Raw genomic sequence first — 26,903 nt, 5'->3', positions numbered from 1 at the left:
TGGATGATGCCATTTATTTAAAGTTCAAAAATAGGCAAACCCTATCTATGTGCTAGAAGTCAGGATGTGGGTGGTAGTCTGGGAGGTAGCCCAGGGATCCTGGGGTAGGGGGAGGCTGGTCACGTTGTTTCTTGAGCTGGGTAGTGGTTACACAGTTATGTCCATTTTGTGAAAACTCATCACACATGTGCCTTTTTCACGTGTATGTTAAGAACAAAAATGAACAGGGTCCTTCCAGCTAAAAGCTGCCTTCTCTCAAGTATTGTCTTCCCCCTGACACTGGCTCAAGGGCCACAGGGCCATGGACAGCCCTGCCTTTTCCTTCACTTGGGTTCCCTGCCCCAATACCAAGCACCACCAAGCAGCTCACTAAGGGTTAAGGGAAGGTCTGTTGCATTAAAGGATCCATGAATGTGGACCTAAGGTCAATGGGATGGGAAAGATAACAGAGTTTGGAGGCTAAGGAGCTGGGCTGAGATAAACTGGTCGTTTGGACAAGCAAGCACTGATCATGGGTCAGATGGGTCTCCCACTTTACAGTTTATAAAGCAGCCTCTTCTTTATCTCGATGATCCTCAGGATCACCCACAGGTGGTCAGGGAACAAAGGAGGCTCTGGGAGCCTCAGTGACTTGCTCACTGTCACCAGCTGTGGGTCTGGTACTGTTCTTCCCCTCAGCTGCTTCCAGGGGACATTCTATAGGTCAGTGGACTCCAGGCTGTTTAACCACAGCTCGACAGAGCCTGCAAACTGGAAAGCAGATGATCTTCCTCCTCCCCTGAAACTCTCTTGCTCAGACTCTCAAAATTAAGGAGCATACACTTTAGGCTATTCCTTAACTGAGAGGCAGAGAACCATAGCAAATGAGCCTCAGGCCCCATAGCTCTGCTGATCAACGGAGGCCAGAGGCTATCCAGGTAGGAGTTCAGCACGGGGCTTGGCGGCCCTGACTAATCTCATCATTTATAATCTTATCATTTGATGGTCACTTTCAGTCCTAATAGTCCTTGGGTGTGTCAGATAGCAGCCAGCATTTAGTACCGGTCCATCTGCCACATCCCAAGTCAAAGGACCGCAGGGCCTGGGCGTTGCGGCCAAGGGGGCTGTGGGGAGCCGTGGCTGTGTCCCAGACCACCTCTTGCTGGGAGAAATGAAAGTCAAGATCCCCACCCTGCTTACCTGTGTGAAAATATGAGGATTAACTGTTCTTGGCAGAGAACACTGCAGACCAACAGGTTGCAGGCTGTCACTATTTGTTTAATCCTAAATATGTTCAGGGAGGTTACAAAGGACATTCTTGCTGGTATTTGCATGTGAGAGAGCAATCCGGTTGGCTTCCTCCCCTGTGTCTGGGATGAACATCATCCCCACCTCTAGACGGGGTGAGGAGTTGTAGAGTGGTGGTTACAAGCATACACCCTGGGGCCATGATGGCTGGATTTGAGTCCCAGCTCTGCCTCTTAGGCTATGCAATCCTGGGTAATTTATTTAATTTTTTCTGTGCTTCTGCTTCTACGTTTGTAACCCGGCGCCAGACTGCAGTGGGTCACAAAATGAACTTCAGGTGAGAAAGTGATGTCAGCAAGTGTAAGGACCTCTTTCTTTCCAGCATGGGAAGGGTTGGAGAGAGGGGGCCAGCTAGAGAGGCCCTGGAGAAAAAGGCAGATGACTCCAGAGTATACATTACCGACAATGGGGACGCCTTGAGGAGACAGAGCCCAGGAGACAAAGGCTTGGAGATTCAGAGGAGGGAGAGGACAGGTGTTGAAGAGCAGTACTGCAGGGGAAGATAGAGGGGTTCCCCTAAGACAGGCAGAAGATGCTTCGCCTTGTGCAAAAAGGAAGGATACAGGATGGGTGGGTTGGTGATAAGTTTGGGAGATGAAGTAGGTAGTTGACAAGTTCTAATCCAGAGCAGCTTAAATATGGAGGCAAAGTGGGTGGGGTGTGTGGGTGGCAGAGAAACTGGGGGGCTGTGCGGAATCATCACTGGAAGCCTTGAATCCCCATGGTGCTGAGGAATCTGCATTCACCCTTCTGGTGCTGGGGAATCCTTCAGTGACATTAGGCCAAAGAAATTACATGATTTGCTTTATTAGAAGAATTACATGGCTGCAGGCCGAGGGTGGGTGGGAGAAGGAAAATCTCCAGCCAAGGAGACCAGCCAGGGAGCTGCTGGCTGATGTCCAGGTGAAAGGGTAGAGACCTAAACCATCCGATTAAACTGGGAGACAAGAGGGCTTTGAGAGAAATGAAAGAAGGGGCATCTTGAGACCTTGGGTTACATGAAATCAATTCTCTTTCAAATTTGGCTTAAATGTCACCTTCTAGGTGGGAGCTTCCTGTATTAAAAATGACTTTCCTTTTATAGTTTACTTATTAATGTTTTAGATTTCTTTCTTCCTCTACCAGAATGTCAACGCTATGGGTGGACACTTTTGTCTGTTTTGTCCCATGTGAAAGTGCCCATTACAGCACCTGGCACTCATACATCTTTGTAGGCTAAACGCATGCCTAGTACGGTGCTTGGCACCTAAGCGTTCAATAAATATTAACTACTTCTCAAATGGATGGCAATAATAATATTAACACTAAGAGTGAGCAATGGGATCAAGGGAGTGAAACAGACACGAGTCCAGTCCAGTGCTACTCAGGGTGCCCTGCGAACACATCACCCAGGAGCCTATCAGAAATAGAGCGTCAAGCCCACCCAGCCCCAAGCAATCGGGCCGCCCAGAGGGGGCCCAGGGACCTGTGTCTGCCAAGGTCTGCAGGTGATTCAAAGCTCACTCAAGTTTGCCAAGCTACCCTGGGCTGGTTCCCAGGTCTCTGGTTGAAGCAGCAGAGTGAATGGCGTTGCTGTTGACTGGCAAATGGATTGGCAGGGGCTGGGAGTGGGGAGAGCTGATGGGTTCCTTTCTAGATGTGTTGAGTCTGAAGAACCTTCTGGAGCCAGCTCAGCGAAGGAGTCGAGAGGCAGTCCGGGTGGGTCCCGATTTGGAAGTTGCCAGCGGGAAGCAAGAGCGGGCAGGTCTGATTGTGCTGATTGAGGGCGAGGCGGGCATCCTTACCGGACGCCTCCCTGAAACCAGAAGAAGGGGAACCAGAACAAAAGGGAGCAGGCGAGAAATGCTGCCAGGACGCAGCGTGCGGGCTGCCAGGCAGCTGGGTAAGCTGTGCTGAAGTCCAGCCTAGTTTCTGAGCTGGCCTCCCTCTCCCCACAGCGCTCTTATCGGACCACCTTTGGCCCCATTTGCCTCCAGAAGAGAGAGGGAGGCCTAGACGTGTGCTAGCAAGGGTGCAGCTGTCTGAGAACCCCAAGGACTGCCAGGCAAACAGAAGTGTGGCACACAAAGAGGTCCTGCTCCCAGCTCTGCCACCAACTCCAGGCAGCTCCCTGCTGCGCCTGGTTGTTTCCCATCCCGCTCCCCTCTGTTGGATGGAAAGGCGCGGCTAGTGTGTCTTATTCTTCATTGTATCCCAGTTCTGGGGTTTGTGTCCCCTGTCACACCCAGCCACAGACTCCAGGCTGTTGGTGCTTTCTGAGCCATAGGCATGTGATGAGGCTGTGGGAGAAGTCAGGAGAGGAGATCGCGACCTTTGGGTGGAGACCAAAAAGCAGTGCCTAATCCAAGGCAGAGCCAGCTACTGCCAGAACGGCAGAGTCAAGTTCTAAAGAAGCCTTCCCTTCCCTTGGCCAAAACCAGAGGCCCTGGAACCAGCCAGGGGCATTTCACAGGGGAGAAGTGAAAGTTTCCAGGCTGTTTTTCTGTCCTCTCTCCCAGAGGCAGATAAGGGACAGATGCAGGCTCTCAAGGGGCCGGCTCCCAGTCCCCGCGCCCCCTGGCTGGCCAGTGGCACAGTCTTCTGGATGAAATGAGGAATCAAACAGGTCCCTGTCCCTGCAGGCATTCAAGGCCCTCAGGCTTTTACAGCAGTGCCAACCTGTCAGCTCTCCCAGTGTCCTGCTGGCCCAGCCTACCGCCCAAAGATGGTCACCCCATTTACAGCATCCATGCCAGACACCCTCTGCTTGAAGCCTTCTAGTGATGAGGAACTCACCACTTCCCTGGGCACCCTATTTCATCTCTGGACTAATCTGATTGTAAAACACATCTTTTCAGTGTGAAGCTAAGCTCTGCTTCCCAGAAGGTCATTAATAATAATAAAGGCTACCGTTCATTTACATATACCATCTCATTCGATCCTTACTACAATCGGTAATCCCATCTCCATTTCCCATACAGGGGAACCGAGGTTCAGGGGTTAAATAACACAGACAAGATCACAGAGCCAATAGCTCTACTTGTCCATGTAGCCTTGACTTTCCCATTGAACCTGACAGCTCTTCAGAGATAGAGACTCTTTCCTCTCCAACCCAACTCCATCTTTCCTGGCACACTTTAGGAAAGCAGTGCCCACCAGCATTTATCAATAAACATTTGAAGGGCGTTTCCTCAGTACCTGGGATGGTGGTGGGATAGGAACAGGAACAGAAATGAATCAGACCACTTCCAGCACTTTTCAAATTCAAGTTGGGTGAGAGAAACACATGTGCCCACAAATCCCAAATGGCACCCACAGACCTCAGCTACTGCCAGCATGCTACCGGGCGGGGCTGCACGGATGTCCACCGGCGGAGGTCACTGCTCCTCTCTACCTCAGGGCCCCATCTTCTATTCTTTTGTTTTACCAGTCCCTAATTTTGCTATTTGTGCTTTGCCTTTTTAAAGCAACCCCTCCTGGTGTAAAAATCAGGATGACCACACAAGCTGCTTTCCCTAGTACAGCTCTGGTTTATACCTGTTGTAGAGCAGTTCACAGGTTAATAATGTCCTCTGCCCCCTTTCAGTCCCATAGGTGTGCCCATCTGGAGGATGAATCATAGGGTCATTCTATGTAAAAATGGTTCAATAAAATCCAGATGGTTCAATGAGGTCCTCTTCAGGATCCCTCCCACATTCTAGGATTCAGGGCCTGGGTTTACTACCTACTGGTCACTTAGGTAGCCCTCTCTAGCACCCAGAGTCCTTCCTGTGACTGCTCAGAGAGGGTGCAAGCCCAGTCCCTCCTGATGCATTTCTGTCTCCCCCCACCCCTCTATGCCTATGATGGGAGCGTCTCAGTGCTCACTGCTCCCCCTGTGCAGGCCAGCAGGTAGTCAAAGTCTAAGAATTGACTAGAAAATCCTGAGGTTGTTCTGTCTTGGGTGTTTGTTTGTTTTTCTCTACTAGATTTTCTTGGGTCTCTTGTAATAACCTGAGTTGAACATACAAGGCCTTTCAAGAATTAATTTCTAATGGTAAGGAACCCTAGCAATGAGCTCAAAAAACAAAAAACAAAACAATATCAGAACAACCCTTAATTGTGTCCACCATGGAGATGGCTTTTTCCACACCTATTATTGAGATGGGACAGGCCTGGGTTCAAATCCTAGTCCCCTACTTGCTTGCTGTGTGACCCTGGGTAAGTCACTTCATACTCTCTGAGCCTCAGTTTACTTATCTGTGAACCAGAGATAATAATTCTTATTCTTTGAGTTGTTTAAAGGATGACCAATAACATCTGTAAAGTTCCTGGCATCTAGTAGGTACTTTGAAAAAAGGCAACTTGTATTACTATCACTGGTGCTGAGAGACGAGCACTGTCTCCACCTCTTCATGGGGCAGGAGGCAGGATGGCATAGAGGTTAGAGCCTGCACTTGAGTGAGACGGGCCTGGGTGTTGATGAAATGCATGACCTTGGGCAATCACTCGAGTCTTCTGGGCTCTGTAAAATGAGAATAACAATGCTTCTCTCTTAGACAATCGCAAATGAGATGGTCACATAAAGTGCTTGGCATAGGGCCTGGTACTGGAGCAAGTGGCCCATAAATTGTAGCTGCTCAGTTCCCATTAATGATTATTCCAGAGCTCTCCACCTCACAGACTCTGGCACCACTTACTCTGTCCCCAAAGAGACCACTATGTTTCTATGTCCTGAAAACAACAGCTCTTCCTTTATGTGAGGTGTTTTCAAATCCTCCCACTAGCTGGAGCCCCTACCATGGCCCTTGAGGCAGGGTGGGCTCTGCTCTCACCATGTGCACAGGGGGAGTCTGGTGACTTGCCCAAGGCGACTTAGCTGGGGACTGTAGCCACAAATTTCTCCAACCTCCTCCTGCCCCTCAAAAAGTCTGTAAGCTACTGAGTCAAAGTTGAGGGAAGTTATGTGTTCATTTGTTAATTCATTTATTCAATAAAACTTCCTTAGGGCCAATATTGGCACCTACCATGTGCCAGGCACTGCTCAGACTGCTAGGCCTATATGTATCAGCCAATATGGCCTCTAGTGAGAAGCTAAGCCCAGAACACAACTTTCCTGCCACCAAACACATGCTGGAACTGAGGTGAATGTCCTTTGACCCTCAGACATTCAAGCTTTCCCTTACTCTGAGCTCCATGGACTTCTGGAGGACTCAGAGGGCAGTCACACATGCCACCTTGCCCATGTGGCTGGAGGAGCACCTTCACTACAGGTCACTCTCCTCTCAAGTGTGTCCTCTGTCTTCTGAGAGGCTTCATGTTACAGATGAGAAAACTGAGGCCCCGAGGAAGGAAAATGACCTATCCAGGCCACGGGGCAAGGACAGGAGGAGCCTGGGACTGGTGCCCAAGTGTATGACACCTATCCAGCACAAACTGCCTCTTAACCACAGCCCAGGAAACTTATGAACTCAGGGGAAAGGCTGGGGGCTGTAGTCAACGGTCTCCTTCCCAAGTTTCCTTATCTGAGTCCACCTAAAAAACCCCAGAAGCATCTGCCAGGGAGGCCACATGACTTCCTTTCCCCACCCCCACTGCTCTGGAATGAGATGGGGATGCACCGGTGGATTTTCTGATGTGAGCACAGAAATGCCACAGGGAAAAGGTGACTGTTGTGTATGGACTGAAGATATGTGAGGCCTTCAATTCAGGAAGAACACCCCTCACTCAAACACAAACATCAAGTAGCTCAGAAATGGAGTAAAAACACCCAAAGACGCTCCCCACTTAGGAAGCGTCACATGGGCCTGTTAGGAAGCCTGGTTTGGAAACCCTGACCGGACGCATGGCCCCTGCCTTCCCCACGGGCCTGCACCTAGAGCTCTCAGCGGCATCGCCTGCTCTCTTCCTGGCTGCTGCATTCATCGCCGAGACGCTGGCAGCTGCAGGTGCCTTACTGCTCCTCGGCCGGGCACGTGGGGCTGCGGTGGCTTTGGAGCCTTGCATCTCTGGCTGTGGTTTCTCGGCACTCGCAGGGGAAAGCCTAGAGGCCGACCTGCCTGTGTGACTGCAGCAGCTCGTCGAGTTTGACGTTAGCACACTAGGCACAGAAGAGACTATCCCACCTGGGGTACCCTCAGTGTCTTACCACACATTTCCAGCTCTCCGCCTTCATGGGAGGATGTCATTTCCTGGTCCCCTTGTGGTTGGGTTGGCCCGTGTGACCAGCCTGACCAATACGAGTAAGCCCAAGCATTTCATTGCCAGTGCGAGACATCGTAGGGTTCTCTGTGCCTTGGGGTACATTCAACAGGGTGACTGCTCCATCAGCTGGCTGCCTGAATGAGGAGCACAGCCCCCAGCTGACCCAAGATGCTCCTATTAATTAGGGTAAGAAATAAACTTCTGTGGGTTTGGCCTCTAAGATTTAGGGCTTATTTGTTACTGCAGTGTAACCTACTCCACCCATCTCACACAGAGTAGGATAATCTCTAGATATCAGTCTACCCACTTCCCTATAAAACCTCTGCCCTCCTCATCATGAGAGCCCTGCAGGAACGAAGGAAAGTGAAGTAGGGGCAAGGGCACTTCTCCAATGTCCTGTGGGCATTTTTCCTCCTTAAATCCAAAGACAGGTTGAACATTCGGCCAAATTTGAAAGGAGTGACAAGGAAGTTCGAATGTTGCTCTGTCCGGCCTCCCTTTCCTATGAAATAGGAAGCTAGGTCGTGATGAGAGCAAGTGAGGCAAGTAGCAGCCTGAGAGCCACCCAAGGTAGGAGCAGATGCCATGAGCACCGAGAAAGGACACTGACCAGGGAGGAGGACACTGGGTGCCAAGCAGCCTGGCAACCCTGCTGAGGTGGCTAACAGAGCCAGCGACACAGTCCCATTCAGCAGCCCAGGGACAGTGGCAGAGATGGCAACTCGCTGGATTCATTGGCAGCTAGAGACTGACTGGTGATGGGGGTGGGCCAGAAAGTCAAGGAAGGGGATGTGGCTCAGGAGGGACATGTGAGTTAACCGGCTGATGGAAGGGAGAGAGACGTAGCTCACAGCATCCCTGTCAAGTAGACTTTACTATTATCCCCATTTTACAGGGAAGAAAACGGAGGCTCAGAGAGGTGATATCTCTTGCCATGCTCAGACAGCTAAGATCAGAGCCGGAACTAACCTAAGTCCGGCTGGCACAACAGCTTAGCCACTGCATGGTACACTTTCAGCCTGAGGCCATTTCACTCTCTCTTGCCCTTCATTGGGCTTCAGTCCTACGCCTTTAATTCTACCTTTAATTACTGTTATATATGTATGGCAGATTGTGAACTCCCAAAGAGCAGAAGCCTGTACCCTATGTTATAATACTAATGATAATGATAATGATAGCAAATGCTACTATTTATTGATGGCTTACTACATGCCAGGCCGTGTTCTAAGCACTTTACACTCATTACTGAGGTCTCACTAAACTCTGTGAGGTAGGTACTGGGATCATCCCCATTTTACAGGTGAGAAGCCACTCAGTTTGAGCTGAAATTATAATGAATATAATTCGCTAATATTACAACTGTGTAGTTCCATATGACTCATTTCCTCTATAATCCTATTTTATTTTTCCATTTTGAAACATTCTCAGGAGGGGTCTGTCTGTACGCTTCATCAGATGCCAAAGGAGTCCATAGCACAAAAAAGGTTAGGAACCCCACGGAGGCAGGTTCTGGGGTTCCAGAGACAGGATTCTGTCTGCCATCTATTCCACAGAACCCGGAGCTCCCGGCTGGTACAGGTGACGGACCCCATCCCATCTTCACGCAAGGGTGGGAGTGATTGACCGTTACTTTAACCCATCCGCACATCATAAAAACATAGATATCATGAATACTTTGGTTTCAGCAGTGTGAGTGCATGTGTGACATTCATTATAATATACAAGTCACTTGTTTCCCCATTTAAAAATCATTTTTCTGGGCCCAGACCCTGGACTCTGCATCCTTGAGAGTTGATTGGTTGGCTTGCTATCTTAGCATCTGTGCACTGGCTCGGTCCAGGCAGTGCTCACATAGTAGCCCCTACTGTATACGCTAAACTTTTATAAAGTAAATTCCAGGCATCCAAACAGACGCACTAATCACAAACCAGGCAGAGCCCTCTGGATTTCAGACAGCCTATTGTGGGAACAAGGGACAAGGTAGCCAGGGCTACTTACTACTCCCTGCTCAGCCCAGACAGCTGCTTTTCTTGCCAGCTGGCCAGGGCCAAGGGCTGAGCCTCAGGACACCCAGGAGCCAGTCTTGGAACTGCCCCCATGGGCTGTAAGACCTTCTGTCGACTATCTGAGCCTTGGCTATCTTATCCCCCAAATATGGGGCTGTACAAGATCCAAGGCCAGTCAACAAACGACTGCAAAGCGTCTACTGTGTGCCTGGCACCGTGAAGAACGCAGAGGAGCTAACATTCTAGGTGAGGAGCCTGGCCTCGAAGCTATAAGCTATTACACACAATAGAAAAAAGTAAGTGTGAGCGGAGATGAAAGTCCCATGTTGTGCTCTGGGGCCACAAAAGAGGGAGCCAGAGGTCCTGTATGGGGCTGTGCAGCCAGGTTTCAAAAAGGAAGAGGCTATTTTTGAGCTGGGCCTCAAAGGGTGAGTAGGAGTTTCATGGGTGGGGTCAAAGGACAAGCACCGTAAATGCAGGGAGCTGGAATAGCGAGCACCCCACAGAGCCCAGTGTGGACTGTGGAGCTGGGGGCTCCAGTCCTGGTCTCTTCCCACATCCCCAACTTTGGAGTCCGAAGGAAGAGTCCTGAGAGCCTATACTTTTACCGAGCTCCCTAAGTGATTCCAACATGCAGGCAGTAGCTGCTTTGTGTTGAGGTAAAAAGGAATGAGTGTACAAAACTGAACTTGGCTTCAGGCAAGTCCCTTTCTCTCTCTAAGATGTCTACCCATCTTTAAAGTCTGGTGGTTTTCAAACTGTGTTCCAGAGAACCCCAGAATCTCCTTGGATCTCCCAGACTCTCTCTACAGTCCCTCAGAGAGGAGAGAGGGAGGTCGAGAGAGCAAATCTCTGAGCCCCCATCCACCTTCCCTTAGATCTTCTCTCTTTTTATCTGCTTGCTATTATATACTGTGCTTTCATCTGGTATTTTGTTTGTAATCAAGTTTCCTTGGCTGCACAGAACTTTTAAAACCGCTGACTTGGATGACCCCCAAGAATCCCTGAGAGAAATTTTTACTTACCTTGAGGGCAAGAACCTATCTTTGTTGATTGTTTTGCAAACAAGTTTGAACAGAGACCATGAGGCTGTTTACAGAAGCAAGTTATTTTATCACCATAAGTTAAAATATTTTGCTGTCATCCAGAAATCAGTAAGTAGAGGGGAAAATGTGGCAGAGCAATGCAATGGAATATTACACAACATTTAAAAAACAATGTTTTTGAAGAATAGTTAATATAGAAAATTAAGTGAGAACGTGAGATACAAAATTGTGCATAGACTATGACCTTAACTATGGATGTCACACATCAAAATAACCGGACAAGATGGCAGTTCCTCGAAAAATTAAACAGAGAATTACCATATGATCCAGCAGTCCTACTGCTGGGTATATACCCAAAAGAATTCAAAGGAGACTCGAAGAGGTATTTGTACACCAGTGTCCAACCAGCATTATTCACAAGAGCCAAAAAGGTGGAAACAACTCAAACGTCCATCGATGAATGAACGGATAAACAAAATGTGGTGCCCACAATGAAATGCCATTCAGCCTTAAAAAGGAAGGAAATTCCGATACACACTTTAACATGGAGGGATCTTGAAGACATCATGCTAAGTGGAATAAGCCATCACACAGAAGGACAAATATTGTATGATTCTACTTAGATGAGTTACCTAGAACAGTCAAGTTTACAGAGACAGAAGAGTGTTAAAATGTTAAACTTTGTTATATATATTTTACCACAATAAACTGGATTCGCGTGGTAATAGTGATGAATTCTGTGCATAGAGACTGTGGCAGAGTGATCCCTTTACCCTTTCTACTTCTCGGCTTTTTCCAAATGTTCTACAATGAGAACATATTACTTTTCATACCAAACAAAAAAGCTATTTGATTGAATAAATCTGATGGTTCTATGACACGTCCCAAAAATGCATTGTCATCATTCATGTAAATGTAAGCAATACTTTCTGTACTTAATAAAAGGAGCCAAGTTCAAGGGTGGCAACTAAAGTATGCCCCAAACTGCTCAGTCAAAATAAATGACAGGCAGAGGGGTCCTCCTTCCTAAGATTAATTGTTCTCGTCTCTATTTAAATAAATTTCAGATAAAAACAGAAGCAAAATAAATCCTCTCATAAGCCTCCCAAGAAGCTGTCCGGCTTGAAAAAGCTCAAACACAAACTGAAGAGAGAAGGAAAACTACCCAAAAGTGGGGAAGCGCCAATGCATTTTTTAAGGATATTAACTCACTGCAGCTGGGAAAGGGACTGTGTCAGTGAATTTCTATCCTTCAGTTTCCGGAACACACTCTTGTGTAGAGTGACTTCAGAAACCAGAAGGGGCCTACCATTTGTAAACAGTGCAAATCCATTTCCTCCAATACAACCTGCCCCAGAGAAATGTGGAACGGATATTTAAAGAATCTTGGTTTGCAGGGCAGCCAGTGGGTCTGCTGCCAGGATGCCCTGGGTCCTGGCCACATGGGTCCACCTTCCCGGGCTCCTGGGCCCTCTGCTCAGGGCTGGCTCAAGGGCAGATGGACCAGAAGGTAGCTTCCAGGATGAAGATGCTGTGGCTCCAGCCAAGTGTGGCCCCTCATTGACTATGTGGCCTCAGGCAGTGTCCTTTGGAGCTTCAGTGTCCTTACCAAACCAAAGGGAAGAAAGGCACTCAGGGCTGTCCTCGAAGGATGGTTGTGAGGGTTAAACAGTGCTGCCTGAATAAAGTGTCTGCTAAGATGTTGGATGCACAGTAGATGCTCTAAACTTCGTCTTTATTTCCTAGAAGTTCACTGTCCAAGATTCATATGTCTTGGTGAGGTGCTGGAGGGCACTGGGGTGTACCAAGTGTAGTTAATGCTGAGTGGCGAATTGCAGGATTATAGTAAAACAATTGGGGTGGAGAGAGGATCCTTCAGACCTGGGGTTCAAGGACGGCCCTGGAAAAGGCATGGGAGGGGAGCCCAACAGCTCCATTGCTAGGCCCCGGTTCCCGCACTGATCGGCAGGCACAGGGCCCTTTCACAGGCAGTCTGTGTGAGATCCAACAGCAGGAAGGTGGGCTCCACCTCACAGATGAAGAAACAGAATCAAAGATCACACAGTGAGGACACAGACAGTTTTAGGGTTTTCTGAGACTCCCTTGGCGTGGGCTGGGGAGATGTCCCAGTGATACCAGCTCTGCCACGACTCCTTTGTTTAGTTAGCTCTTTACCTCCTGCCTCTTTCCTTTAAAAACAATAGGTTTCCAATCTCATCTACAAAATGAGGCTCTTCCTGCCTCAAGACCTTTGCACATGCTCTTCCCTCTTCCTGAGACACCTTTTCCCAGCCCCCTCACAGCCTTGTTCTTTGGGTTTCAGCCACACTGTGACTTCCTAAGGGAATCTCCCCATGTTTTAATTCTCCCGGGTAGCACCCTGTTCTTCTTTGGGGCACTAACTGATATCTGGACATACCTGTGTGATTATTCAAGCCACAGAGCCCATGGTATTTGTTGTATGTTGATTCAATAAACGTTGATCAAAGGCCAGCTCTACAGTCTTAAGAAAGTACCTCCCCTCCCCATCCACCTCCACCCCATTTCTCAGACTCTCATCTCTGAAACCTGAGGAGGAAGGCTGGGGCCCCAGCTAGATTTCTGCCAGCTCATACAGTCTGTGAGTCTATCATTCCCTCCCAGAAAATCACCAACAAAGAAAAGAAACCACACGGAAACCAAAACCATTGTGATTCTGTCACACTGCGTGAGCTAGGACAGGTTCTTACATCCTCTGGGCCTCAGTTTCCCTACCTACAAAATGAAACACTTAAGACTCAATCTTCTCGGCTCTCTCCCCCTCTAACAATTATAATTCCCACAAGGAGGGCTCTGCCCTCCCCTTGCCCTTCACCTTGAGCTCTACCTCCCTCCAGGCACACAAACAGGAAATGCAAGAGCACTGCAGCTGCCAGTTTCTCTGCACCATGGGCGGCTGACGGGGGAACAGAGTTTCCGAACTTTGCCGCTAACGCTGGGACTCCACGCCCAAGACTTTTCTCAAATGGTGTAGGGGAAGGGCACTGTTGGTATCTGCTGAGCCTCCCAGGCCATTGTCACTCCTGCGTATTCACAGAAGGCTCCACGGCACAGAATCAGCAGATAAGCAGTGTCAGACACATTAACCTTGTGACTGCTACTCTGATAATTGAGCAAAGGTGGTAAAACCCCAAGACAGAGCAGAAGATGGAGTGCAGGACTCCTGGGCTCCAGCGAGGCCCTGTGTGGCCTTATGGATGCTCCCACCCTTCCCTGGGCCTGGGTTTCCCAGGGGGCTAGAGTTGGGGTGTGTCAAATCCCTGCTCACTCGGATGTTTTCTTTCTGAAGGCAATACAGTGCCGTAACGAAGGGCACCAGCTCCTTGCCCGTGTCTGAGTCCCAAATCTTTCTCTCACCGTGTGGCCTTGGAAATTTCATAATCTTGCTGTGCCTTAGTATCCTCGTTTGTAACACTGGGGTTTCTGGATGATGAAAAGGCAGGGCCCCCATAATGCTCCCAGAATAGCATCTGGAGTGAGAGAAGGCCCAGGCAGTGTGAGCTCTTCTTATTTTAGAATTACTCTCGGTTCTGCATCATGGCCCTTTCCCAGTTTGCCCACCTGCAGAAGGGCAAGGAGGGCTCAGAGCCCTGCTGGCCCTGCAGACCGCACCCAAGCCCCATCCCTCAGAGAAGGCAAACCTGAACCTCAGTTAGAGCCAAGTATGGCAGGAAGCAGGAATTGTAGGGGGGAGGCAGAAAACCCTGTGAGGCTGCCCCAAAACAGATGGGTTCCATCAGGGTCAGCAGCTGCCTCAGGTTCCCGGGCCCCAAAGCCTCTGGCTGCACCCAGACTCAGTACAAGAGGGAGGGTCCCGGCCCATCCCCAGCTCACCCTGGAGAGGACGACCTTTCAGAGAGAAGAGCAGTGAGACACAGAAGACGCCAGGCCCGGCTTCTTTATCTCTGTGGCTACCTCTGCCTTGAACCCCATGGACAAAGAGGAGACTGAACTCAGTCATCTCAGACCCAACAGATGATTCTGGCTGACAGGACTGTTAGCCTCTCACCTCCAGGGACACAGAGGTGTGGGGGGCACCATGTCCCTTGGGTTCTCAATGGGAGGGTGTTATAGAAATAGATTTGTGTGTGTATTAGAGTCAGGAATATAAGTGTGATGTATGTATTAGATTTGAAATAAGTAACTTCATCTTGTGTGACCGAGTGTAATTGTGAGGCCTGCGTGCCACGATAAGATTAACACTTTGTAGCCCTGGCTTCCAAGCAGGCCCGCGCTCTGTAGGACCCTGATAAGACACACTGAAGACGCACCACACCTTCAACCCAGCTGTTAAAAGCAGCGGCTTTTCGGCCACATCTTTGGATGCTTGTCTGCCCTCCACAGACTTCATCCCCAGCTCCGGGAAAGCTGACCCTGCCTTGCTCTGCCCTGCACCTCTCTAGGAGAACTTCCAGAGGGCTGCAGTGACCGACGCCGTCGCGGCCGCACCCCCAGACCTTGTGTGTGTCTTTCAGCGGATCCTCCGGGTGGCCTGCTGGTGCCAAGAGCCATTGGGAACTGGTAAATAAACCCTGTGTGATTTGCTTTATGTTTGTCTCTGTCTCCCTTCTTGAAACTTGAATTATTGGCTCGGTCTTATTGAATTAAAGTGTCTCTCGACCCTCACGGTGGTATAGCCACGTATTGGGAGTTAGACCACCTGCGTTTATGTCTCCAGAGAAATTGGGACAGAGGGTCGTGATCCCAGCCCAGGTTGCAAAGAGAAGGGACTCCAATACCTGTTTCCCCCAGGCCAGCTGCTGTGAAAATGAAAGGGGCCCTGACAACGTCCCCAGGGGACATCCCCAAGGGCGTGCCTCTCAAGAGGTGATACAGACAGATGCTGTTTGCTCCTCCATGAGGAGGCACAGAAGTTGACGGTAACTCGTTGGTATTGTATTTTACTAAAGTATCAGTCCATGGAGAATTAGAAATAACGGAAGGAGGAAAGGACTGGTCTTCTACCACACTGTCCGAAGGCACATTGTTCTGCCCGCTGGGGCCACCTCATTTGACTCCAGGGGGCTCTGTGCTCAAGGTGGGCTGTAGGTCCTAGTCTTGCTGGAGTGGCTCCCTCAGCAGGCAGACCTCCCTCCCTGACCCTAGAGCTTGTCACCCAGTGGCAAATGCCTTGGGCCTCGCCATATCTGCTGTGACTGAACAGGTAGGGAGGGCCTGGCTTTCTCTCGGGACAGCCCAGAGAGCTGGGCAGGGAACAGGCATGGATACTCAGGGAAGCCACCTGCAGAGTGTTAAAAGTGTCCACCGAGGAAAAGATTAAAACCTAAGAGCCAGTGCACTGGCCCTGCCCCTCAGAGATGCTCAGGTGAGGATCTGTTTGGCCGCGCTGTGTGGAAGGGCCTTAATCAGGCACAGAGACTTTTTATAGCTAAAGGCAATGCTGGGGGTCTCTGCTGAAACCCTTTCCTTTTACACATGAAGGAAGGGGTTCGAAGCAAGTGTACCTTAGAGTAGAGGCAGGATTTGAACCCTTGAAGGCTCCTTCCCACCTCCATTCATTTGGTCAACTCATGGTTACTAAGGGCTTACTGTGTGATGAGTGTCTGGTGGCAAACCAAACAGGGAAGCACTCTGTTCTCACAGCGTTCGCATTCTAGTTGGTAAATAAAAAAAATTAAAATTCAACAAAGAAGTAAGTAATTTTAGGTGGCGAAAGAGGTTCTAAAGCAAATAAAATACACCGACATGCTAGAGCGACGGTGGTGAAGTGGGGGCGCTGCTGTTTGGGGATGGCCTATTTGTGCTGGCATCTCTGGGGTCCCCAAGGACCTCCCAAGCCGGTAGTGTGCTGGAGTTGGCTCCTGCTGGCTTGCAAGAGCCAATTGTTAAATTTTCAGGAATTTGGCAAGCGAGACGTTAAACACAGCCATTATTAAAAATTAAATTATATAAACTTGCACAGCCATTATTAAAAATTAAGTTATTTAAACTTTCTGCTAAATGAATTCTATTAAGAACAAAGGTAATCATCAAAACCCATCATCTCCTAATTCTTTTACGACATGGTAAACTCTTGAGGTCACTGAACTCTATTGTATCTACGCAGAGCGGAAAATAAACACTGTGCTCCCAGTTCCTCAAGTGGTGGCTCGAGACTGGTTATAGCGGAAATATTTATATTATGAAATGTGGCAACTACCACTTGTCGGGGCTTTTGTTTTTTGAAGAGCTGATCATGCACCAGGGAGCAGCACAGCAGGACCCCCGGCATTAAGGCAGGCCCTGTTTGTGGCAACCTGTGCTCTTCCCGTGAGAGGGTGTGGCGGGGCAGCCCAACTCTCCTGGGGATGTGTGTGGGGACGGTGCTTCCTGCCACGTAGTCATGAGCTTTCCTCTTCCCTTTTTAAGGCCTCCACCGTGAGGAAGCGAGTCCGGGATCTCTAAACAGATCCGTCTCTTTCTGCAAAAGAACTCTCTTCCGCACTATTTATCAAGGGTCTGTAAGATGGTGATTCATGCATGTATTTATTTTTGATAAATTAAATCCTACCGTGAATATCCAGAGGAGGCAAAAATCTAAAGACACCCTAAAGAGAATCTCTTTATAAATGTGTACGGTCACTTCGGAATTCCTCTAGACTGCCACATGTTAGGTTTCCTTCCTTCAAGGACATAACTGTTCTGCTAGCAGATGAGAGAAGTTATTATTTCCACGACTGCTAATGATAACAGTGGTGCCATTTAATAGTACTACATGTCAGGCACTGGACAGTTATATTACTTCTAAAATCCACTCCAGCCCAGCCGGGCGTGGCTCAGCGGTTGAGCGTCGACCTAGGATCCAGGAGACTGAGGTTCGATTCCGGGTCAGGGCACATGCCCGGCTTGCGGGCTCGATCCCCAATGACTCTCTCATCATTGATGTTTCTATCTCTCTCTCCCTCTGCTGCTCTCTCTCTGAAATCAATAAAGATGTATAAAAAATTTAAAAAATATAAAATAAATAAAATCCACTCCAACCCATTTTACACATGAGAATATTGAGTTCAGCGGTTCAATAACTTGACTAAGACCAGGCTGCCCTTCTGAGAGGTCCCCAGAAGACTTTTCCCTCTTGCACTGCAGCCCTGGGACTCTCCTGACACCTGCAGGATTCTGTGGCACTATGGGCTCCCCATCTCTGGTGGCTTTGGTGGACTGTGACTGCTGAGCTTAGTGCCAGGATCCCCCTCCCACCACCAGAGCAGGGTGAACCAGATGCACCCGGAATGCAGGCGAGTGACCCAGGCCTGGCTAGTTAGCAGCTTCGCATCCTAAAGAAGTGGTGCAAAATTCTGGATGCCGCTGAAATGTTACAGGAGCTCATGGCAGCAAGATCTAGAATTAGCTCCTATGAGAACCCCTGTGTTGTCTACTACCCGACCTCTAGTGATTCTGGCCAGCTGGATTTTCCAGCCGTCCTAGGGATACTGTGAGCAACAAAAAAATCCTCCCAATGCATGCCTTTTCTGCCTCAGTGAGCTAGGATCTCCATCTGTTGCAACCATGATTTCTGACCGGGACAACTTCTCATGTGCTGCTCAGTATATCAACCCCAAATATTTACTGAACATTTTAATGCGAGGGAATGACTTCTTAAGCACTCAGTTAAATTTGCACATAGGAATATTAATCCTCTCTTCCTTTGCACAGCTCTAGCTAACATGTAAAAATAGAATTTGCTATACTAAAATATCAATCTATAGATGACCACAGATTTACCCAGACCCAGTCGGTCCCTGCTTTCAGGAGCATATGCCCCTTCAAATCCCACCCCTGATTCAGAGAAGTGCCTTGGCTTGCCCCACAGACCCCAAGCAAGTTCCTCTCAGGAACAGCTGGCCAGCCACTTGGACTCATTGTTTCCCTGAGGGAGGAGAAAAGAGGGCAGCTGGACTTCTGCATGCAGACGCTGCCAGCCCCTAAGTCACCCCTCTGGGCAGCTGGCCCATCACCTCAGGCTTTCTCCCTCCTCTGTGCTCCTTCCTGTGCCCCTCCAGCCATCAGGGCCAGCTGGATTCTGGAGCAGCCAGAGGATGTCAAAATGATAGAATTTTATAGTCTCTTCTTTCTGCCTGAAACTTCTCTCTTCACCCTCTAAATCCTGCATGGCTCAGTTTAAAGGTCACTTCCTCAGGGAAGTACTCCCTAACCACCCCTCCGACATGTTCCAGTCCCTGCGACACCCACTCTACACTTGTCCTTTAGGGCTCCTGCTGTGCAATTGGTTGTTTAATGACTGTCTCCCAAGCTATATCCTAGCCTCTGCATGGGCAGGGATTGTGTATGTTCATTCCTATGTCCGTCTTAGGTATCTAACACAGCACACAGCGTGTGCTCAATAAATTCTAGTCACGTTAATAAGTGAGTGAATTTATGGTGGCTCAGTGAATGTTGAATAAATACTGTTTAGACATGAGTCTCTGGAACAGGTACCTCTTTTAGAACCACAGTTCCTGGTGCCCAAATTGGCAAGTGGGGGCCAAAAACGTGGGATCCCTCTGGGCACAACAGCTGCTTCTCCCTTGTAGGTTTTTTAGATTGTTCACTTCCTACAGGATTGGACTTATTGTTTAATAGCAGGTGTTGCTTAGAGAGAAGTTTCGTAGATCATGTCCTTGTGCCAGGGAAACTGAGGCTCCAACAGCTCCCACCACTAGCAGTACCAGCACTGGGTGAGACAAGACAAGCTCACTTTCAGTACAGAGCCCTTTTCAGTGTCTCACCCCTACAAGGGGCCAAGTCCAGAGCACTTAAAGCAGGGCTCCCAAAGAGGAGGACACCCAGACCAGGAAGGAATTAAAAATGTTTATTAACTATATTAACTAATCACAAGACCTGGCCTCTCTCCGCAGCCTCTTCCAGCTGCCTTTCTCTCTCTCTGGCTGACTTCTGTCCAAGCAGCACCAGGCAGGGGCCCTCTCCTGGGCTGGGCATGGATCTGTGCCCCAGCGACTTCTCTGAAGCTGCCCCCACTTTCAAAACCACCTTCCCTCCCCCGCATGCTACCCGAATCTCTAAGCTACACTATGTCTAGAGTCAGAATAGGGCTGCAACTTCATTGTTGAAAGACTTTGGCCAAAACATTAAAACCCCAAACCTCAGTTTCCCCACATTAAATAATTCCCTATTTGCAGACCTCACCCGGTTTTTGAGAGGCTCAAGCAAGACGGATCTATGATCTCACTTTTCAAACTGTCAACTAGTGTAGCAAATTCTAATAATAATAACAACTTTATCATTATTTTTCTGTTTCCCTCAGGGTCTTGCTGTCAACCCAGAGCCACCAGCTGATCTTTCCCAGGGCCCATTCTCCCCACCCAACCTCATGACACCATTCAACCCTGTGATCACATCCACCCAGAAACCCTCTCTTCCTTTAACTTCCCAGATGTGTTCTCTCTGGGCTCTCCTCCTCCGTCTCAGATCACTCCCTCTCCCAGTTAGGACCTGGACCAAGTGGCAACTCCATGCTTTTTCCCTGCCATTCACATCTGCCAAGGTCACATGGTTTCAGAGAAGAACCACAGGAAGCACATGTCTAACACCCAACTCCCTAGCGAATGCTTGCATGGGGTTTCCTGGGTGCTCAGAAACGTGAGCACTAAGCCTCCGATCTCCACCTTGCTGCCATCAACACCTCTCCTTTATAAGACACTACCTGGCAATAAATATAGTGTAATGAGCCCAGGAGCTCAAGTCAGGGCAAGTCCCACAACTGGGTCTGGATGGCATGCGGCCGAGTTCTGTGGCCTCCACTTCGTGCTTGGGCAAGCTGAACAGATCAGCTCTTTGGCTGGAGATCTAGATGATATATTTTTACTTCCTTTTTTTTTTTTTTTTTAGAACTGAAGGACTTATTAAAATTATTTTTATTATTTTGAGGGGCTTTATTGAATTTCTTGGGGTGACATTGGTTAATAAAATTATATAGGTTTCAGGTGTACAATTCTATAACACATCATCTGTATATATTGTATTGTGTTCACTACCCCAAGTCAAGTCTCCTTCCATCACCACTTACCCCTCCTTACCCTCTTCTACCTCCCCCCAGCTCTCTTCCTCTCTGGTAATCACCATCTGTTGCCTGTGTCTATGAGGGTTTTTTCAGTTGTTTGTTTTTGCTTAATCCCTTCACCTTTTTCACCCAGCTCCACAACCCTGAATTTAAGGATTGAATATACTAAATGATGACCCCTGTACTTTCAGTCCATGCACCAAATCTACACTACTCTTTGACTTCCCAAACTAAGCCACCTGAACTCCCCCTCTTGGGAATGAAAGGAAAGCTCCCGTCAGCAGCCCTTTCAGCCTAGGCTAGAGATGAGGTCCCTTGCCCCAGATGTGACAGTCATTAAAGATGCAAGCTCAAGCAAGGGGCCTCCAGAGCCACACTGACCCACCAGAGTGGGTAAGTAAGGAGTGCTATGGTCCTGAGCAACGGTGCCCTTTGGCTCCAGTGGCTCACAGTGAAGGAGGGAAGACGCAATGACACCCAACAGAATAAAACTGGGGCCGTGTGTTGGAGAATGCCCAAGGAGCTGGGGGGGGACCTAATTATGGGGGCAGGATGAAGACTGACTTCACAGAGTCGATGACAATGAAGCTGGGTCTTGAAGGATGAGGAAGAATCTGCAGCTGGGTTTAGGGAGGAGGTGGGAAGGGCATTTTCAAGCAGAGGGAGCAGCAGGGGAAAAGCCCAGAGGCATAAAACCTGGAGAGGGTTTCAAGAATTACAGTAGTTCCCTGAGGCGGGAGCAGAAATTCTAAGGAGTGAGGTGATGAGAGTGATGAGAAGTTTAGAGAACAGCTCATTCAGGACCTTGAATGTCACCTAACGGAATATAGGCTTTATCTTGAGGTCAGAGGGAAGGCTTGGAAAGACGGAAAACCCAATCGGTTTGATGCCTGGAAAGAAGACAGGTGACAAGATATACTAGAAGTCGTAAGACTGGAGTGGAGAATGGGGAAGGCAGAGAGCGGGGGTCTGGGCTTGAGAGGGGTGCATCTCAACTAAGCAGGAACAGTGGGGATGGAAGTGAAAGAACTATTTGAAAAGTTGGTAGGATTAACTGAACTAAGTCATAGATTTGATGACTTAGCTGCAGGAGAGCAAGGTAGGGCGATGACTCCCAGACAGAGGGACCATGTGTGCAAAGATACAGAGACTTGAAAAGGCATTGCCATGCTTGAGTAAAGGGGAACAACCGTACCAAAGCCTAGGCTGTGTGATGGGATTCACTTAGATAAATGGGGACCTATATCAGGGAGTTATTAACAAATCTATGTGGTCAACTGGATTACTGTTCCCAAGTATCATTCCCTGCCAAGAGGCAGAGTTTATACCTCTGCCCCTTTGATTTTGGACTTGGTCAAGTGACTGGCTTTGACCAGTGGAATGTGGGTAAATGTGCCAGTGTGCCAGTTCAGAGGGGAGGCTTTAAGAGGTACCACATCACTTCCTTCTTCCTCCAGCTCTCACCACAAAAATAACATGTACCAGACAGAGGTAGCTCCTTCAGCCTGGGTCCTGGGATGAGAAGACAAATGGAGCAGATCTTTCCGTCTGTCCGGAACCTGGAGCAGAGCCACAGAAACCATGCAGCTGCCCTACAGCTGTCATGTAATGTGAACAATGAATAAACCTCTGCGGTCATACGTTAAGACTTGGAGGTTGTTTGTTATGCAGTATAGCTATGCCAAGAGCTAACTGATACATACTATATATGTGAGATAAGGGAGCAGATGGTGAAGAACCTGACACGTTGTGATTAATTGTGCATGTGGAGAGTCAACAGAGAATTCTGTAGTTGGATTCTCTCATCTTCATTCATTCACATCTAGTCTCAGAGGTGGAGACATCCATCCTTCTTTCAAAGCCAGCCCTCCCCAATCCCTCCCGCTCCTCTAGCACCTTGCTCTATTGGTCATCTCATCCCTCTCCTGCATGGAATCCTTTCCCCAAGCCCATATCTCACTTGTCTTTTCCATCTTAAAATTATTTCCTTCATCTTATCTTCCTACAGCTATAGCTCAATCTTTCTCCTAACCTTCCCACACTTCTGGAAAGAGTTGAAAATATTCACCATCTCCACTTTTCTCTCTCTCATTTATCAGCAGTCTAGCTTGCCTGCCCCACATTCCACCAAAACTGCTATCAGTATATATTTTAGTAATCTCCAAATTGTCCAATGCATTTTCCAGTCTTTATCTTCCTAGGCTGCTCCACACCATTCAGCATGGAACTAAATTCATTATCTCCCCACCTCAAACATTCCTTTTTACTTATTCTCTCTGCTAGTGGTTCCACTATTTATTCAGTGACCCGTGGCAGAATGCCAACACGAGATAAAGAATTCTGTTCCAGACTTGCAGAGTTTGTAGAGCCTTGAGACATCCAAGGAGAGACATGCCCAAATGGCAGTTAAACATGTGAGTTGAGGGCCCTAAAACAGAGATCTGAGCTGAAGATAAAGATGATTGTTTGAGAGGTAGCATTTAAAGCCACGAGTCTGGATAAACTTGCCTAGTTTACATAGTACAAATACCAGGTCCTTATATCTCAGGTAATACATAGAGAGCGTTCCTGAGCCAGAGATTCCTATTTCTAAGGTCACAGTTCCAACCATCATTTGACTCATTTCCTCCTGGGTCATGGCTCCTATCGGCCTCTACACCATCATCTTATTTCATATTTAGGCCCCTGCTCATGTTGTCTTCTCCAGCAACTCTTAAAATCCTATCATAAAATAAAAGGTATAGATAGATACCACTGCCCAGTCAAAATAAAAAAAGACTGACAACATCAATTCTTGTTAAGGATGTGGAATAATCACAAGTTTAATACATTGCTATGGAATGTAAAATGGTACACCCAGTGACCCAACAATTTTACTCCTAGGAGAAAACAAATGTCCACAAAAGAATTCTATAAGAAATAACAGCCCAAACTAAGAGTAACCCAAATGTCCATTAACAAGTGAGTAAGCAAATTATGGTACATCCATACAACGGAAGATTACTCAGCAATCAAAAGGAATCAACTACTCATACACCCAACAACACAGATGAATTTGAAAGACACTCTGTCCAGTGAAACGAGCCAGACATGAAAGAGACATACGTCATGATTCCATTTATGTGAAGTCCAAGAACAGGCAAAATTAATCATTGGTGAGAAAATCAGAAAGTGGTTACCTGGAAGAGCGGAAGGAACATTAATTGAAAATGGGGACTTTCTAGGATGATGTAATACTTTATCTTATTTTGGGTGGTAGTTACACGGGTGTAAACAACTATCAAAACTTGTTGAACAAAACACTGAAGACTTGTGGGTTTTATTGCATATAAATTATACGTTAAAAATTAGAAAAATAAAAAATATATATTTTTATTGATTTCAGAATGAGGAAGGGAGAGGGAGAGAGAAACATCAATGATGAGTCATTGATTGGCTGCCTTCTGCATGCTCCCTACTGGAGATCGAGCCCACAACCCTGGCATGTGCCTTCACCGGGAATCTAACCGGGACATCTGAGTTCATGGGTCGACGCTCAACCACTGAGCAACACCAGCCAGGCATAAAATACTGTTTAAAAAAGCTTTTATTTATTGGTTGATTTGAGAGAGAGAGAGAGAGAGGAAGGTAGAGAAAGAGAGCCATCAATTTGTTGTTTCATTTCTTTATGCATTCACTGGTTGATTCTTGTATGTGCCCTGACGGGGGATCCAACCTGCAACCTTGGCATATGGGATGGCATGCTAACCAACTGAGTTACCCGGCCAGGGCAAAATACTTTTAAAGTATCTGTAAAATAAACACTAAAATGAAAATAAAGGGTAGAAAACATTCATTTCAAATACAATTATATTTATACTATGAATGCACCTAGATGAGCCCCCAGTCCTCCCACTTACTGCCGTCCCCCTTTCAGCTATTCACTCTGCACCCTTGTCCCCATCTTGATAACATCTGTCCATTAGCCACTTTCTAGCCATCATGAGAGATGATTTAACGGAAAAGGCACACTCTTACAACCAGGCGGAACTGCCTTCAAACAGAGCTGCAGTTTAAGAGCTGGATGTCCATGAGTGAACCTTCACTTCCTCAGCGGTGAAATGGGTTCATGATATCTAACCCTACTCTGCAGGGCTGGGCTAAGATGGGGCAGTGTGTTGACTAGCTCCTGGGGAACCGAATTCTTTTTGACCTCAGCCTTTGAGACCAACTCATATATGAAGGTCCCCCTAAAGTCCTGGAAAAGCTCAGAGGATGAGACTCACTGGCTTCTTCTCCCAGAAGGGTAAGGAGGCAGCCCTGGGACCCTGGAGTTAGGGTCTAAGTGAACCGAGACAGAGCTACAGATCTGGCTGCTTAGAGCCGCAGCCGCCAGGGAAAGGTACCCCTGGCCTATGGGTTAAGAGATATGGTCTAGCTGCTGGAAGATCTTGCCCAAATCACTTTGCATAACCCTTGACTCAGTTTCTCCAGGCTGGATCTGAGGAATTTGATTTCAAAAACAGCCTCTGGGGTCTTTTGGTGTATAGAAGAAATAAAGGCAGAACTGAACTGGTTCAGTTTGAAAGAGGGGACTTAAGAGCCCTGCCCCCTGGGCTCCCCTCCCCACCCTGTTCTCCTTGAACCAGGATCCCAGGGGCACAATTTGAAATTTCCTGTAACGGGTAAACCCTAGGGACTCTTTCCCTGTTTCCACTCTGCCTTATTCAGTCATTGAGCACCTGTTACTTGTAACAATAACTGGGATCTGCACTTGCTTCCCGTCTGGTTAGGGGAGGCAAGGGACACCCAGAGATAACTCCAAACAAGAGCTCTTAGCATAGACAAGAAGCACAGAAGTGCAAAAGTATAACCATCTTCCGTTACCCTCTCCCCCACCCTCCAAACACTTGGCATTGCCTTACTAGGAGGCGACTTCCTTTTCTGGAGTTGTGGAAACTGAGGCTGTGCCTGGGAAGGGGCTCAGGCAGGCGGCTCCTCCCTGCCTCTCGGGCCCCCTGAGACACACCTATTTCCAGGTGCCGGAAGAAGGCAGCGAGGCCGCCCGGGAGCCAGGAGGTGGGCGCAGGACGAGCGGAGCCGCAGAAGGGCCGCCGCGGTCGGGGCTCCTTCCTGCGGGGAGAGGCGCGGGCCTCCTCCGCACGGGCTCCTCCCTCCGCGCCCGAGGGAACCAGGCGCTCTTCTTCCCCCCTCGCCTGACATTTTTTTCCACTTTACTGTTCCTTGGACGCCTTTCAAGACTTCGTGCACTCATTCTGTTTTGCTGTTTTTCTGCCATTTTCAAACGTGGGGTGGTGTCCCTCTCGGGTGAGACCGGGGTGGTTTGGAGAGTTGAAGGGGCCCTTTCGCCTCCCATCGCCCCGGTGCAGGAGGCCCTTTGCTGCCAAAGTTACAAAGTCTGAAACTTTCCGCACGCCGGGGTTTGGGCTCGGTGCGGGGCTCTGCGAGCTCACCGCCTCCCCAGCGCCCCCAAGCTCCGCAGTCCCCGCGCCCCGCACCTCCGCCCAGGCTCCACTTCCCATCCCGTCCTGGGCAACAGCCACGCTTCTTTCCAGCCCCAGAGACCGGGCGGACCCCTCACTGCCTTCCAGGCTTCCTCGGTGGTCCTACCCGTGGCCCCTGAGCCTCCCTTCCGCGCCCCCCCACCCCCGCGGCAGACCCGGCGGGAGACCTCCGCCCGCAGCCCCCAGGCCGCAGCCTGGAAGGCTCGGCACCCGCAGCCGCGGGGACCGGCTGAGCACGGGGATGGGGTCCGATGTGGAAGGCGGCGACCAGAACAAAAGCGGGGACACAGCCAGGGCAGAAACCGGGCAGGGTCGGAGCGGTGGCCCTTCTCCTGTCCCCACTCCCCCGGCGCCCCAACCCGAAGCCCCGCAGCCTGACCCCGCTCACGGCCTCCGGGGGTTCGGGCGGCGCCCTGCGGGACCCACCTGATCCGCAGAAGCTGGGCGCGCTCGGGGGTGCACCGCGCCTGGTCTCCCGGCCTCGGCGGCGCCCGGGCTGTCGGAGCAGCTGCCGCGCCGCCCTCGCCGAGCCGATGGGCTGTGCCGCCTGCGCTCCCGCGGGCGCCGGGCGCTCTCCTGGGGCAGCGGGCAGCGGGCAGCGGGCAGCGGGCAGCGCGGCGGCCGGGGCGCGGACGAGCGGCGAGCGCGCGGCTGCTGACGGCGCAGTCCCGGCCGGCGCCGCCCGAGGCTATTTATGCAAAGCGGTCCCGCCCCGGACACGGGCCGCGGCGGGCGACCACGCTAGGGCTCGAGCGCCCGGGTGCGCGCCTGGTCACCCCGAGGCAGATGGGGTGTTTGTTTCATGTCACTCAGGCAGAAAAAAGCCTGAAACCGGGGGGGC

At 49.3% G+C, this 26,903-nt stretch overlaps 1 protein-coding gene across 1 annotated transcript in view; it reads right to left on the bottom strand.

The window, feature by feature from the left end:
* GGTA1 (glycoprotein alpha-galactosyltransferase 1 (inactive)) overlaps nt 1-26,572 on the bottom strand; it is a 50,995-nt gene extending 24,423 nt beyond the window's left edge. Inside the window, exon 1 of the mRNA XM_087822846.1 lies at nt 26,489-26,572. The gene's annotated coding sequence lies outside the window, so the exon portion shown is untranslated. The remainder of the gene's footprint in view (nt 1-26,488) is intronic.
* Nucleotides 26,573-26,903: the final 331 nt, after the last annotated feature.

This window comes from Miniopterus natalensis, chromosome 12 (genome assembly GCF_054644295.1).
Source record: "Miniopterus natalensis isolate mMinNat1 chromosome 12, mMinNat1.hap1, whole genome shotgun sequence".
In the NCBI taxonomy this organism is placed as follows: domain Eukaryota; kingdom Metazoa; phylum Chordata; class Mammalia; order Chiroptera; family Miniopteridae; genus Miniopterus; species Miniopterus natalensis.
Note: the sequence above shows the minus strand (reverse complement) of the source record. Positions and strands in the feature narration are given on the sequence as shown.